Below are 16,997 nucleotides of genomic sequence, written 5' to 3'. Positions count from 1 at the left end.
CTGCTGCCTGTAAAACTCATCAGAATTTTGCTTTAAATCTGCTGCTTCCAGACCATGTGGTTTGATGATATTAAGTAAACACCTGGAGGTTGTGTGCTCTGTGCAGTCCCTCCAGGGGAGTAACATCACTTGTTATTCTCTGTAGGTTTATTGTTTGATGCCTCCCTTCAATTATTTGTATAAAAGCAGAATCCGGTTCTACCTGCAGCAGGTTTTGCCATTATATATTATAATTTGATGGGTGAAATTAAGCATTTCACCTTTTCCTCTGTGTTCTGTGCCCTCCCTTACTCCAGCACCACAAACCTCTGGAGCTCCTCAGCACTGAACTCTGAGAATTAAAAACCTGCTGGTCTTAAAGTTTCCATTACTTCGGCTGTTAAAATCAAACTGAACACAGCATATGAAAATCTTCCCTTGATTTCCTTTGACTCCCAGCAGAACCTGAGGTGTTTGCAGGATGTGAGTTTGCCCAATAATGCAGGAATTTGACCCAAACACGAGGCTGATCTGCAGTGACAACCCAAACACCACAACAATACCTGTGCCCCTGAATCCTGAATAAACCAGCCAGGGAACCTCCCCATTCTCTTCTTTTCCACTCTGCCAAGTTCATGGCACAACTTCTCTGCTGGGACTCCAAATTCTGGAGAGGTTTTTACCATTGCAAATTTAAGATATCCAAGTTAAAACCATTGCATTCTGTCCCTGCTCCCTCTCCCACTCCAGAGGTCTCTGAGCTCCCAGCACAAACTGCTCCTGTCCAGGGAATGAGGGGTCTGTGGAACTCAGATATTGATGAATTCAGCAGCAGCAAAGGCTGGCAGAGCCTGCAGACACAATTATTCTCAGATCAGGATTTTTCATAACAATATCCCGAGTGCTCCATTTTTCAGCAAAGGAAAAAGGACATTTCCTCAGAAAATTTGATGGTCAATATCAGCAAATACATCAGCCTGGATAAAGGCAGAAAAATCACAATATTTGGGCATCAAAATATGCAGAGACAATATTTGAGGAAAATAATTGACTCATCTGTTTTCATCTAAATGGAAACACTTCTGCTCATCACTGTGGCGATCTCAATATAAATGGCTGAACTCCCTCCTCATTACAAAGCTGGCCCTTCCTGTAGGCCTGACTTGCTCTGAGCCAGCCTACAGCCCTCAGGAACTCAATTCCATCGGAAGAACTGCACAGGGCAGGAAGGGAGAGTTCCAGGAGGGAAAAGTCACTTGGCAGGAACTCCCATCAAGATAAACCCTCTCACGCAGGAAAAGAGGAAAGCAGATCAGTGAGTGACCTGCAGCAGGGAGGAAAAAGGCACGAAAGGATCTGAAATTTGATTTTTGTGCTGTTTTTAACAACTCGAGGAATTATCCAGCTTTTTCTCCTTGACCTGCACAAAGCAGTGGCTGCCCAATCAGTTTGCAACCATAAGTATTTCTGAGATAGGAAATTAAAGGATGCTCCTTTCTGTCCATCTCAGTTCCATGAAAACACAAAATATTACAGAAGAACTCAAAAGCTTGAGCTGAGCCTAATTGAAACTACTGAACTGGCATTATCTCACATTCTGAATTGAAAATTACTAATGAATGCCTTAAATAGTGTAAATTTAAGAAATGTTACTTACTTAGAGGTGATCCCAGAAAATTTAACTGCTGTCACACCTTTCTAGTACGAGGTGCTGGACTTACAGCCAGCTGTTATTCTTAGCAACAAATTAAAAATGTGTAAGAAAGAGTCATAAGCAGAGTTCAAATCTTAAAAGATCCTTCCTTGCTAGAGAAGAGGAGAATACCTGGGTGAGAGAAAGTGCTGACGGAAATGTCACAGAAAGTGCTCTAATGACAGCAGCACTCGTGGCTCACCAGGCAGGAGAGAATGACAGCAATGAGCGCCAGGCTCTAACACTCCACAAAAATAAATTTAAAAAATTAAAAACCCCAAACCAGATGTAAATCAAGTATATTTTTAACAGAGATGCTCACAAAAACTGCACTTCAATCCAGCACTTAAAAACGTCTCCTTTTCCAGTCATGGAAAGGCATTTATCTTAAAATCTCCCCATGCAGGAAGTGAAAGTCAACAGGTAAACCACATTTAGGAGCAAAATATTCTGCCACCCTTTAATCTGTATTTTATCCATGTTGAAATAAATGGAACTAGAAGGGAGCAATCATCAGGAAGAGTGATCTCAAAAAAATCTCCTGTTTTACACTTCTGTGTAAAGCATCCTACGAGGTGTAAATGAACCAATGGAGATGTAAATGAACCAAACTGCAATGGAGAGTTCTCACTTTCACTCAAGTCTGAGCCCAAACTATTTCTGAATTGTTTGTTTTTCTTTTCCCCTTTGGTTGGGGTGTTTGGGATTTTTTGTGGGGAGAGGGGGTTGTTAATAATTTGGTTTGGGTTTTCCCTCAATAAACAGATGTCTGTTTATATTCACATTTATTGTATTGGTTCCATTTAATGCTCTTTATTGTCTCAGAATAAAAGATAAAAGCACTGGACATGAAACGATCCTGCAGGAGGGGTCCTGTCCCTCTGGGACAGCCTCTGTCATCACTTTGCTCTTTGTCCCTCCTGGCACACAGAACCTGTGCTGCCATCACAGCAGCCTCCAGGAACCCAGCTCCGTTATTAATTACATCGGTGGGTGATCAACTCACAATTAGTGAATTAAAGTTTCATTCATTATGTCCTGGATTACCAGCTTTTAGTCATGAAAATTAAGGGTGTAATTATTCAGCAGAAAGAAATGATCAAGCCAAATCCAGTAAGAGACCAATTTCATTGCCACCTCACTTCAAAGAGCACTTCTGTAAACGGGAACGTGATAAACCAGGAGCACAATTAACAATATCCCATTTCTACTCCAGCTGCTCCAATTATTTCTTGTCTTTGGCATCTGGTGATACTGCCAATTTCAGCATTTCAAAATCAACATCATACCCTGACTAGGAACCTCTATTAATTTCTAATTGAACAAATCGATTCCAGTGTATTCAGAGATTTGCTAATTAAAATGACTGATGGTCAATACCAAAGTCATTTATAGTCCTTGTCAACATGTTTGTCTTGCTCATGAATGCATTGGGCACATTATGAGATTAAAATGCATCAATGACAAACTTTGAGGAGATAATTGATGAAGTCTGTGTATTATTCACTGGTTTTGGAAAGAAAGCAAAGATCCTGCACATCATTCAAGGGAACAGGGTCATCCCAGCATCTCACATGGGATAAACATCATGAACTACCATGGAACCAGAAAATCCATAGGACAAAAGTCAGCAGCTAAGCCAAGTGTCCAGAACAGCAAGGCTGGTGTTCCTGAAATTTAAAATTAGAAAATAGAAAATTCAGGGATTTATAAGACAGAAAAATGTTCTGTGTGAAGGAAATAAAGGGAAAGGGAGCTGCTCTGGATCTCAGAATATTTCTGAGCAAAGCAGACTTTAATAATTCACAGTTTGAGAAATTGCAATTTCTTTTTCATAAACAAAATTACTCGATAGAGCCTACACTGAATTAATTTTATACTTCTGGGAAAAATCAGCAAACAATCTTTTCTGCAGCAGCCTGAAATAGGAACAACGCTGTGCAGGCATTGCCACAACGTGCCAATTACCATGGTGGGGTCTCTGCTGACATGTATTCCCAGTTTTCAAAGCTGAAAGACCTCCAATAAAGGTAATTAAAGATGCTCTAATGCTTGAAACCCCAAAAGCACCAGGGATGGGAAGAGAGATGAAACCCTTTCCAGTGGTTTAGCATGGAGCTGATGCTGCAGAGCCCAAGTGGGGTTTGGCACACTAGCAGAGCCCACATGGCCTCATCTCCTAAAATTCTCTGGAACCTCTGCCTGCCAAGCCATGGCTGGGACCTCTCTGCTCAGCTCATCAGTCTGGAGATGCCAAAAATCACAGCAGGGCCTGCCCTGAGAGCCTGCCAGGACAGAGCTGGGCTCCAGCACCCAGCATGGCTCCTAGCAAGGTCTGAATTGAGGGTGTTTCCAGCCCTTATTTGCATCTCTACCCATTACACCCTCAGCTTGCTCTGTGTTATTGAAAACGTGCATTCCAGGACCTTTTCTGTTTCTAAATTGGATAAATGGGCTGATAGATATTAAATGATACCATCAATGGCACAAGGAAACTTGATTTAAATCAGGGAAAAAAAAGCCAGTAGGGCAGATCACCAATCACCATTAGTTCAAGTCCTCTATTTTAATAGAATAAGCAGCCTCTAAATTGAGAAAAATTGCAGTGGAAGTACAATGTGGTAATTGAGTTCATGTCGTAATCTCCTTCAATGCACTAATATTTCAATGCATTCAAAGGCAGAACACACCAAGGCATGTTTAACTTCTCTTCATATTCATTTTCTTTCACAGCAGCCAATTGAGAAGCCACACAAAAGAGCAAACTCCCCGTGTTTGATTTGCTGGATGGTCACTTAGAAGAAAGAAGAAAATAATTAAATCTATTCACTTGCAATTTGTATTTATAATGTATCAATGCCCAAAGCTCAGCCCTGGTTTTGCAGTTATCTTTCCACAGAGTACAACCTGATTTTTATCACACTTTCTACGTCAAACTACGAAAGTATCCCATACTCAGAATGGGCATGGACCAAATATAAAATATCTTTAGGGAAACAACACTGCATGATGCCACAAAATACTCATAATTATTGGGCAGATAAAGACTCCATTTTCCAGTGTTTTCCTTGAGACAGGGAAATTCACTTCTTGTAAATTCCCTCGTGTAAGACCTGGGTGTCCCTGCTCCTGCCACCTTTCAGAACAAAGGTTTCATTCAGAGAAATTCTGATGAGAACATGAAAATCGCTTATCAATTTAAAAAAAAAATCACTATTTATAAAACACAGGGTGTGCAAGAGCAGCACACCTCAGGACGGGGCTGTGACATTTAATGGAATGGACCCTGCAGGTCCAGCCTTGCTCTGGGGGGCACAGGGTGAGCTCCTGAAAGCAGCAATTCATCCCCACGGCCTCAGCTTTGGGCCCTGCTGAGGGAGTCTCTGCATTCAGGCGGCTTTTTTGGGGTTTGAAGTGTATTCTTTCCACTCCATCAGCATTGGACAACGGGCATTCCATCTCCCTGATCAGAAAGGATTATACCTTAAAACCTGAGCTCTGCTTGTGCTTCACACTTCTGAAGCAATGTGACCACATTGATAGGCACATAAAATATTTCATGTTGAAAGATCCTTCATTAGAACAGTTTGTATTTGCCAGTCTTCAGAGCAGTGAGATTTATTTTCACTAGGATACGTTTGGGGGAAAAAAAAAACCAACCAACAACTCAAAAGAAATATGGTTTCTGATCTACTGAGTTTTCACATTATGTCGCAGTAATAGAATTGGGGAGAAAGTTTTAGAGTATAAACTCAAAATCTCCACTTAGTGATTTATCTTTAAAACTGCACTTATTTCATTCACAACATGACAATGTTAAATCACAGTTTCTGAAACAGTAAATTATTAAAATCCCCTGATAAACATTTCAGACATTGTTTCTAGCATATTTAATACAGTAAGTGGGAAAGAAAACTATGGAATAGCCACACTTGTACAGTTAATTTTGTCTTGTGAATGGTCTTGCACAAGAAAAACACACTTTACTCCCAGCCCCCAAGTCAGTGGGCTGGAAAATAATTAAATACACAGGAAATCTTATTTCCTAGACAGATTTTCACCGTGTTCTCTGATTAAACATCTTCCTGCATCCCTGTTGATTCCCAATCACTTCCTGAACAAGGAACTGATGTTTTGCCAGGAGAAATTTCACACAGTTTGCCATCAGATGCTTCTCTCACACATTAGACCAACTCCATTGCACTTGCACATTTCAGGAAATAAATTCCTCGTGGGTTTTCTGGGCTAAAAATCCCTCCCCAGCTGCAACAACCCGAGTTCAAAAGGGAAAGATGAAATCCACTGGTCATGAAGGCTCCTGCTGTTCCAATTCTCACTCCAAATCTGGAAAACACCTTGGCATAAAACCAGAGCCACAGCTCTCCCTGTTTAGTAGTGCAGAAAGTGCCCCACTGCTTATTTTCCCTGTTCAATTAAAGGGCTCACAAAGACCTGACAAACCACAGGTGGATCCCAAGAAATATTTAACATTTAATGTTTCCTTTTCTTCTCCAACTTGATAAATGGCTCTGAGAAGTTCAATATTACAGGAAGAGATGCATCAGAACTTGTTGAGGTACCAGGCTTTCTGCCTCTTTGCATTTTGATCCCACACAATTAAAACATCAAGGTGACATTAAATTTTTATGGAGATTGATTCCCACAGATACTTCAAAGACTTTTTCCCCTTTACAAAGACATAATTACACTATAAAACCTCTCTTTTCTATGAAAAGAGCTTTCTACAGAGAAACTGTTGCTGCTTGCCTGGATTAAAATAACTATGTTCTAAAACTTTAAGAGTTTATCTCAAAACCTCATTTTTATTAAACAATGAAGGGAATTGTTATATCATTTTAATGATAACGATAGAAAGACTTCTGACAGAATTACCTATAGCATCCCTGTAGCCAAATTTGTAGATTGGGATAAAGGGACTACGAGGTCCTATAAATGGGCTGAAAATTGTCCAGGCTGGACAAATGAAAGGGTTTTTAATTAATATCTTAAATCCAGCTGCCAATCAGCAGCATGGGTGGGGGTGTTTTCATATGGACAAAGCATTTACATCGTTTACTTCATATTTACCATCAACAAGTGCCAGGCAGCAGGAGAAATTGTACTCAGCTAAAAGCATGGCTTAAATATTAGCTATTAAAATAAAAATAATTAGAATAAATACTTTAACTGCCTGTGTAAAGTCCAATTACAGCTGTAGAACCACAAAAATGGAGTGGTAAAGCTATTAAGCACTAATACACCATTGTACTTACTACAAACAACAGAACAGCTCAATTAATTCAGTTTAATTACTGCAAACCAGTAGAAAATTTATCAATTTACTGCATACTAAGTCAACAGCTTAAAGCCCAGCCAAACACTGATGCACAAAAACCCACAAGAGATGAACAAGTGATAAAATTCTACTTTGAACAAATGAGCAAACAGTAAATGCAGTAACATTTCCAAATTCACAAAGCTCAGTTGGGCAAAGCCAATGAGAGAAAACTGAATTTTCTGTAAAAGAAAGATTTTTAAAAAACCAAAACCAAAGCCACCCTTTTCTATAGTGTACAAATACAGAAAACTAATATTTGGTATTCCAAGCCAAAACCACCAATTCTTAAAACTTTTAGTTGTCACTTTGATTCATTAAGACTGATGGAAGTTGTTATTGATTTTGGGTAGTAAAATCCTTTAAAGCAGCTGCACAAAACAATCAATACATCTGGGACTGCTTTTCCCACAGCGCCTCTGTCCACCACAACCTCCTGTTCCTCCTCCCTCCTCCAAAGTCTTTAGCTCTATTTTCAGTCTGGCACATGACAAATTTGAGTTTTATTTCCCCCACCTTTGTAATGGACAGCAAAGTGTTGAATTTAAGTTGGTTCAAGATTTTCTTGAGGCAAATATAATTTTTCTTTTTAACAGAAAGATTTTTAAAAAAAAAAGTACCGATGTGCAAATTTGCGTCCCAGCTGCAATTTACATGCGTTCCATAAAATAAAAAAAGAACTAAAACGCAACAGGGAAAAAAACTGCAACACAAACCAAACAAAAAAAAACCAAAACAAAAAAAAAACACCAAAACAAAAAAACAAATCCACCAAAACAAAAAAAAACACACAAAAGCAAAAAAAACCCACAAAAACCAAAACAGAACAAAACCAAAACAAAGCCCAAAAAAAAAAAAAAACAAAACCTAATTGAGCAAACTCAGTTTTTCCATGAAATTCAGGTCCTAGGACTAAAAATTGGAAAAATGCGTTGTGCCTCAGAAACTGGTATTGAAATAAGTAGGTATTGTTTTAACCAAAGCTACGTGTGCTTATGGTAATTGGATAGAACTACTGTAAATATGCTTTTGCCTCATGTGATTGGTTGAGAAGGTTATAAAGTATGCTGTAACATTAAGTTTTCCAGCCTGCTTCCTGGATTTGTGAGCTGTTAGCATCTTTCCATTATCACAATCACGTAATGAGACTGATGCTGAAAAATAAACAGCTTGAGACGCTGTCCCAGCAGTCCCGTCCTGTTGGAGTCTGTAAATGAACTGCCAGCACCACAGCCAACCCACACCAAGCCCCAAAGCCAATCCCACACCCCAAACCATCACAGCCAACCCACACCAAGCCCCAAAGCCAACCTCACACCCCAAACCATCACAGCCAACCCACACCAGGCCCCAAAGCCAATCCCACACCCCAAACCATCACAGCCAACCCACACCAAGCCCCAAAGCCAACCTCACACCCCAAACCATCACAGCCAACCCACACCAAGCCCCAAAGGCAATCCCACACCCAAACCATCACAGCCAACCCACACCAAGCCCCAAAGGCAATCCCACACCCAAACCATCACAGCCAACCCACACCAAGCCCCAAAGGCAATCCCACACCCCAAACCATCACAGCCAACCCACACCAAGCCCCAAAGGCAATCCCACACCCCAAACCATCACAGCCAACCCACACCAAGCCCCAAAGGCAATCCCACACCCAAACCATCAGCTGCTCCCGCTGCCACGCTCTGGGCACAGCTCCAAACTTGGCAATTCTAAACTTGGTGCCGCAGCAGCTCAGTGCCTGGGGTGGGTGCTGACCCCAAAGTGGCACTGACAGCACTCCTGTCGTCTGAGACACCACAGAAAACGCTGACAGAGGGGAAAAAGCGACAAAGACAAGCAGAAAGGCCTGAAATCCTGAAACGCTCATCGTGTCCCACTCAGGTTACTCATCCCCGCAAGCCCGGCCCACTGCAGAGCCAGCCATGCAAGGAGTGACAATTGCCTGACATTTACCCAGAGTTATTTATTCTGAGCGGTGTCACTGGGAACATTTGTGCCTGGTTTGAAGCAGCATTTTGTCTCCTGAAGCGCTGCAGCAACCACAGGCAGGGCTGCAGAGTTAAACATCAGCTCTGGGAGGGCAAAGCTGAGGATTAGAACTGTTGGGCTCAGATCAGGGTGTTTAAAGAGAAACAGAGCTGTCTCTCGCTGAAAAGTCATCTTAATAATTCAAAATATGGTGTATCTCTGAAGGTGGAATGAAAATAAAGAGTTTGCGCTCAATATAAAAGAGAGGGGAAAGGATTCACTCTCCTTTGCAGATACAGACTTGTCCAGGCTACAAGAAAGAGAGAAAATCTTTCACCATTGCTTCACCAAGGGGATGAATTTTATGTGCTCATTAATAAGATTTTATTCTGGCTGATCTATTCTTCTCATCTGCTCTCTTCCTTTGGAACACTTAAAATTCTGTATAAAACTCTGCTGGCTCGGCTGGAATATTGATGGAAATGTGTATTTTCTATTTTTTTTTTTTGTACTATCACTAACCCATTTTCCACTGCTCTCTAAAGCAGGCAACCCAGAAGTTTTGTCATGCAAATTCCAAAAACAATGTCACACCACTGGTATGTCAAAATGGAATTCTCCATAATAAACACGTTCAAGTCAGCAATGCTCTCAAAGTCATTCTTCAAGATTATTCCACTAATCATTCACAATACATTAGAGGCAAGTCTAATGTGCCATTAAACATTTGCAAGAAAAACCCTACTTCCACTGAATGCATTACCCTCTGAGAAGTATTTATTCACAGATCCAGTAAATTTCACCACTTGCTTTCCACCACATTCCAAAAGCAGATTATGACCAGGGGGACCCAAGGTACAACAATAATTCCAGAATGCCTACAGCACATCCACTCCTTTTTTGTTTCTCTTCCCAGTAATCACTGCTGCTGTCAGGATTTGGTTTATTGGCTCACATGAGCCTGTTTCCATCTCCTAACTGCCATGCTGAGATTTATTTTGATTCTTTCAAACCTTATATAGAGGTCAGAAGAAGACCCAAAAGCCTGACACGCAGCATTTTGTGAGCAAATTACCTTGCTGAAGGCAAGCTATGCAGTCCTGTCAACCTTGCTGCTCCCTTGAAACACATCCACTAATTCTTTTATTTTTTTTTTTAATTATTCCTCCAGTCCATGGAGTTCTCTAGTTATTGTACACCTTCACAGCTTCCTTCTGTGCAGTGTTAATGCCTGAATTCATACCAGCCTCCACATTTGTTATTAAAAGTCACATAAATATACTGCCTTGGAATTATTACAACCTCAGGGATTTAGAAAATGTCACCAAAACATTCAGGTGCTGCTGCATGAGTTGATTTTTCCCATTAACCACAATAAGAATATATTAAAAGAAAATTAGCAAGGAGACTTAATCAAGAATCTACAGATCATAAACCATCACCATCCTGCCTTTGTGAGGCTTGGAAACCAACAATATTCCACTAATTTTTTAAATATAATTCATTTTCTCAGCACAAAGATTTGTTCCATGCTGTAGTAACAATGATTTTTCACTCTGTGGTTCTCATTTTTAACTTCTCCTTGCTACCAACACAGACAGAACTTCCAAAAAATTCTGGTAAAACGTTGTTTTGGGTCTGTCTGATGGCGTTGAGCACTAACAGCTTCAGAAAACCCTTGGGGATATCAGCAAGTGTTTCACAAGTTCAGCAGCTGAGTTTTCACACCAGGCTGCATTTTCTGGCTTGTAATCTAAAAAGTCTCCACCTGCACAGGATCATCAGTTCCTGCTTTCCACTGAGCTGCCAGATGAAAATCCTTGTTCCACAGCAAGCAGTAATGACACCCTGTCCTTCCTGCAGCAGCACAGTGGCAACTGGCATGCCTCAAACTCCTGCAAATCCTGGGCAGAAATCCCTGCCAGGGCAGGAAGGATAAAAGAACAAAAAATCTCCGCCACAATCTTTAAGTTTGAAGGTTAAACACAAAATAAAATTTACTTTTTCATATATTTTTAAAGGGATGAATGTCAGCTTGAAAACCTGGTATCAGCTGGTTTTCATACAGAAGTAAGTAAAAAACTAATTGGCAAAGGCAAATCCAGAATCGCTTCAGGACACATTCAGGAATGGAATTTCCATCTCTGTGAACGGAATTTACTCTCCATGTTCCTACTCTTATACTGCACAGACAAATTCCAACCTTGTACCAGAATGTATTTACAAAATCAGCTCTGGCCCAGATGGAGGAATCTGGACCAAATCTTATTTTTTGGTCAAAGAAGTTGGACATTATAATACTTCATTAATATTTTACTTGCCAATATCCGAGTTCAAGGCCAGCTACAGAAATTGTGTATTTTTAAATATCCGGTGATTGGAAATTACTGTGAAACATCCAAAAGATTTTGCTTCCAGAACAGAGCCCTTCTCTTCCAACTCCAGACACTACCCCAGGTCCTGTTGTAGAGGATTTTTCACTGGGATCTTTAAAATTCCAAAGAGCAAATGTTTTGTTTAGTCTGAACTTCAGCTTTGGGTATTAAAGGACATTCAAGATCTTAAATCAGCCCAAGTGTGGCCCTACAATAAATTTAGGTGAGAAATCACAAAGAGGTTTTTATCCATTGGAAAGACATAGCTTTGTAATATCCTTGCAAGTGGAAGACAACAATTAAGCTACTTTTAATCAGCACAACTGATTTATTTTCATCCAGACAGAGCTCTTATATACACAGCTGACTAATAGCTAGGGAGAGGCAAGCTAGAAATGGAAAGAAATCCTGCAGCCAATGTTTCCAAATTTCTCTACCCATTCATTTTGGAACAAAAGGATTTGTGTGTATGTGCTCCATAAACAATTCATCAATTCAAAACAAATAAATGCAGTGTGTATATTTCAAGCCTGTGGTAATTTTGAAGTAATTTCTACCATTTTAATTTAAAAATATCTTCTTAGAGATATTTATGATTAAGTATCAGCTGCAGTTACTTTGTGCAGAAGTGGAAAAAACATCTGTTACTGCAAAACAGACCTTGAGCATGCTGACACAGTTGGAATACAGTGAATGGGATGCAGGAGAGAAATCATAAATCCTGCCCAGGACAATACTCTGAAGTTTCTTGAGCAGTCTCCAAATCAGAAATTGTTGCTCAAAACACCAATTTTAGAGTTCTGTCTTTTATTGCATTAAAAATGCCCTCGTGTAGACTGCAAAAGCTTGACTGGAGATTCACACCCGTGTTCTTCTTGTTCTCAAATCAGGTGTTAATTTGACAAAACATGGAGACAACCCACATGACTCTGTCAGTCATCACATATTTAGTTTTCCTGGGTGGCCTTGCAGGATCTGTCTCCCAATGGCTGCAAAATTTACTGAGAGGATGCAAAAATTCATCCAGGCTATATAAGAGACTTTGTCACAGACAAGGAACTTCCCCACCTTCTATCCCTGACTGGAATCAGATGTCATTACAGCATCCTTCAATTCAACTACTAGATTGCATATTCTATATTTTTAATTATTTTTCTTCAATAGTCATAGGAAAGTAGTAAAAAAACCATGGCATCTTGAGATAAGTATTTGTGACTGATTAAAAATCACTCCGACAGATGAGAAAGTAATCGTTCCTAAATTCTGAATGTTTGACAAGTTGTGATTCCTCACCATCACCCCAAAAAAGTTCATTGGGAAGGAGTAAACATGTTCAACTTCCAAAACGCAAAAACACTTTCAATTTCCAAAATGAAAATAAACACAAAAACCCCCAGAAAACAGAACAACAGACCCAATGTTTTGAAACAACATTCAAACACATGGCAAACAACCATGTGAAACTGAATTTATCAGATATTCCATTCTTAAAAATTTCAGATTTGTAGTTTTTTTAAAACAGATTACAGAAACCCCTCAATGTAAAATCAAGTACAACATCAAAGGTCACTTGAGAATGAAGTTATTTTATTAAATAGCCTTTTAAGGTAAGAGTTGAGGTATGCCTTGAAAGCACAAAAAACTTGAGCCTGTGAATAAATTCCATATCTTAGAAGTTGTAAAATAATTCAGTAGGAGTAGAGCCTCATTTTTTTCATGAAATATGCTTATTTAATGCAATGCACCCTGAACACAAAACCCTTCTCTCCCTTCACTCACAGTTGCGACCCAAATGTGTCCCACAGGATTCACTGCTGAAATCCTCGGGGATCCCTCTGAGGGCAGCACAGGACTGATGGCACAGGGGCAGGTCCTGCAATAAATCTGAATGAATTGAACAACGGCAAACTCATTTTGCAGCCATTGTTTCCATTGCTGTGAGGTGTGGGGTGTACGTGAATATGTGAAGTGTGGGAGCATCGTAAAGCAGGGGTGATCTGTGCTTGGGAACAGCAGGATAGGATATTGCAGCCCTCAGGCTGAATCCAAACCATGGCTGGAAGCAGCGGTCAGCAAAAGCTCTCCATCATCCCTGACTCTAAGAGGTATTCCTGGACTTTAAGTCCAGGAACACAGTTATTTTATTCAGGTTATATATTTACTCCAGGCAACTTTTTATTTTTAATTTCCTAATGCTCACCGGCCCTTCTCAGTGTAATCAACTGGACGCACTACAGATTTAATTTAAAAAAATAAACTAAAATTTATTTCTAATTCAGCTCCTCTTTCCTGGCTTGGGACTGCTCTCGAGGCCACCCATGGCATGGAGAGTTCTGAAATTGCTGCTAAATGAGAATTGCAGGGCTCAGCCAGCTCTGCCGCCCTCCAGTCTGGCACCTTTAGAACACAGCACAGTCACAGACCCACTGCCCTTCCCTCACCTGGCAAAAAGCAGAAATTAGCTATTCATGTGAACTGTATTTGATTAGAAAAGAGCAGCACTTCCGCCACGACAAAGGTTTGCAGTGTGAATCCCACCGTGCTGCGGCACTAGAGGGCACGATTTAGCCAAAAATGTGCTTTAGGAGGCAGAGACAGGGTGGGGGGATGGAGGAGCACACAAAGCTTTCTTATAACGCAACGAAAATGGTTATAAAACGTTGAAACTCGTTTTATCAGAATTATCCTTTTCATCGTGCCTAAAACAAGATTACAGCCAGGCTTTTGGAGAGGGGTCCCTCCGTCACAGCACCCTGAGCCCAAGGGCTGGATGAGGGAGGATAATTGCTAAAGAGAGGTTTAATGAAGGTGTGGCTCAGGAAAACCTCCCCAAGAGCCCTGTGCACACGAGTGTGCAGGGAAAGAGCAGAAAGGATGTCTTGGGAAAGCCAGGATGAATTATTTGGGGCTTGCATTGCATTTGCCAGCTGCAGCGTGTAGTTCCCATCGTGACATTTCACAGCCAGCAGCCTAAAAGGCACCGCTCACTTTTCAATCAAAAGGAGCCCCAAAGGTGACTAAAATCAGAAGGATATTTAAATGCAGTCTTTCCTGCCTTCCTCCTGGAACTGAAACCACCACAACCTGGAGGAACACAGCACCTTCCCTGGAGCCTGCTCAAGAACAAACCTGCAGCATTCCCTGCAACTCCCTCACCCCATTCAGCCCCACTCCAATGGATTTGCAATCCAGAATCAAGCCCAAACCCAGTGATTGGATGGCTCATCCCTCCAATTAGCCCCACTCCAATGGATTTGCAATCCAGAATCAAGCCCAAACCCCGTGATTGGATGGCTCATCCCTCCAAAGTGCTACAGCAGCATCACCAAGATCACCACCACCATCTCCTCTGCTGCAAGCCCTGTGAGGGGCACATCAGCAGCAGAGACTGAACTGCTCCACAGCACTGAGCTCACCTCAAAGGGATATTTGCTGCTTTTAAAGCATTTCTGGTTTTCAGCAGGCAGACATGAACAGCAGCCAGGGCAATGCTGCAGTTGGTGCAAATGGAATTCAGCAATGCTCAGTGTCAGGGAAGGCACCAGGAGAGGAGAGCATATTTTCTCTATAAAGCAATTTAACCTCTGACTCCCCAGCTTTAAGGCAATTGTGTTGCCTAATCAGGCACTGCATCTCTGGGTCATCTTCCTGCAGCTGCTGAAATCATTAGTCAGGGAATTGGTGAGGAAGCTGTGGAAACTCACAGTAACAGCAGGGAATAAAAGTCTTCAGTGGTGATAACTCGCATTGGAAATGACAATTTATGGCTTTTTACAGCATGCACCATAATTTATGGCATGTTGCATGCTGATGTAGATGTCTAATGAGTGTTGTAGGAAGCCATAAATCATCAGTGTTTCCAACTTTCCATTAAAACCTCATTTATTACTCTGCTCCAGAAGTAAATCTGACAATAACCACACCCTTGACTTGCCTTATTAAAAGGCAGATAAAAGATAGAAAAGGCAAGTCTAACTGTGCCTCATGCAGGATTAATACCAAAACCACTCTCCAATAAATACAACAGAATAAAAAACTAGATGAGACTCTTCTAAGAAATGCATTGACTTGCCTGAGCTTATTTATTTTATTAACAACTGGGGGAATGCACAAAGAAACATTTTACCACATTTATCCTCTGAAATGGAACATCTCATTTAAAGAGGCAATATAAAAGGGAGAAACAAGACAGGAATCCTGTCTCCAGAGCAGCACAATTCTCCCCACTGGTGACTATCTCCAAACTAAATCTATTAGAGGGTAGTGGAGTTGTAGGACTGATAAAGGTACAACTCAGAGCAGAAATCCCTAATCTTAAATAAGTAGATGTTACCCTAAAAAAAGTCTTATAATTGAGAAGAGAAATAAAATTACAAAAAAAAAAGAATAGCCTTCTGAGGAAATAGAAAATAATGCTCAATAACTGCCCAATGTTTTAAGTCTCTGATAAGTATTTGTCTATTTCAGACCAAAATCAAGTGAAATTTCCTGTTTCAGATGAGCTATTTTAAGGTTTCACCTGGTACTTTATTAATGAATGTTCTTTCAATAGGCAAATTAAACATGTCTGTGTTGAAATATGAAAAAAAAAGGAAAAGCAAATAAATGAAAGAGCAACGCCCTGGGTGGTGTCCTGTGACCACAAGTTCTACAAGGAGGCATCACAAGCAGGTTCCTTCACATCCTCACAGCAAAATCCCTCCTGTGAGCACCACACGAGCCCATTCTGCTGCCCAAAGAACTCTGTGATATCCAAAATCCGTCCTGTGAGCGCCACATGAGCCCATTCCGCTGCCCAAAGAACTCTGTGATATCCAAAATCCCTTCTGTGAGCACCACATGAACCTATTCTGCTGCCCAAAGAACTCTGTGATATCCAAAATCCGTCCTGTGAGCGCCACATGAGCCCACTCTGCTGCCCAAGGAACTCTGTGATATCCACAGGGCAGTGCTGGGGCTGTTCCAGCTCTGCCATTCCTGCTCCCCCAGGTGACTCCAGTCCCTCTCACCCCCCCAGGCCAGCTCCTCCCTGATCACAAATCCGAGCAGCTGCAAATCAGATTTCCCCTCCAGTTTTCCCCAGCGCCAATGAAACCCCAACATGCTGAAAACCAACAGCAGCCACAGCCCAGGTTTTACCCAGGTGATAGGACTTGAAATTCAGCTCACAGAGTTTTTTTTCAAAAACACAACAATTATCTCACATTTTCTTCTATTAGCAAGATGTGGACACACAACTTGGAGGGGATAAGGTCAGCAATGGTTCTGAGCTACAAGCAAAAAGCAGTATTCTGTTGCCATCTTATCACAGGGATTCCGTACTATTGGCTCCTTATCACAAAAGTTCGGTTCCATACCTGTTTGGTGTTTCTCGTGGTCCGCTCCTCACAGCACTGACTCTTTCTCCTTCACACAGCACCCAACTGACTCCAGTTCTCTGCTCAATATAACTCCACTCTTTTATAGCATCTTCTTCTCATTGCTTACACCTGTGGCCTGTTAAAGTCAGGCTGTTCCCAATCTTTGATAATTGGCCCAGCTGCAGCTCCTTAGGGGTGAGATTACTTTCTGCACTATCTTTATTTTCTTATATTCTATCCCCCTACAGTGTTCCACCCAGAGCACACTCTCA

At 41.1% G+C, this 16,997-nt stretch overlaps 1 long non-coding RNA gene across 1 annotated transcript in view; it reads right to left on the bottom strand.

The window, feature by feature from the left end:
• The window catches only part of LOC132080228 (uncharacterized), an 85,904-nt gene extending 69,131 nt beyond the window's left edge, over positions 1-16,773 (bottom strand). The window contains exon 1 of the long non-coding RNA XR_009419535.1: positions 16,723-16,773. This is a non-coding gene — a long non-coding RNA (uncharacterized LOC132080228). The remainder of the gene's footprint in view (positions 1-16,722) is intronic.
• Positions 16,774-16,997: the final 224 nt, after the last annotated feature.

Source organism: Ammospiza nelsoni, chromosome 15, assembly GCF_027579445.1.
Source record: "Ammospiza nelsoni isolate bAmmNel1 chromosome 15, bAmmNel1.pri, whole genome shotgun sequence".
Classification (NCBI taxonomy): Eukaryota; Metazoa; Chordata; class Aves; order Passeriformes; family Passerellidae; genus Ammospiza; species Ammospiza nelsoni.
The sequence above is the reverse complement of the archived record's forward strand: the minus strand, read 5'-3'. Positions and strand labels throughout refer to the sequence as shown.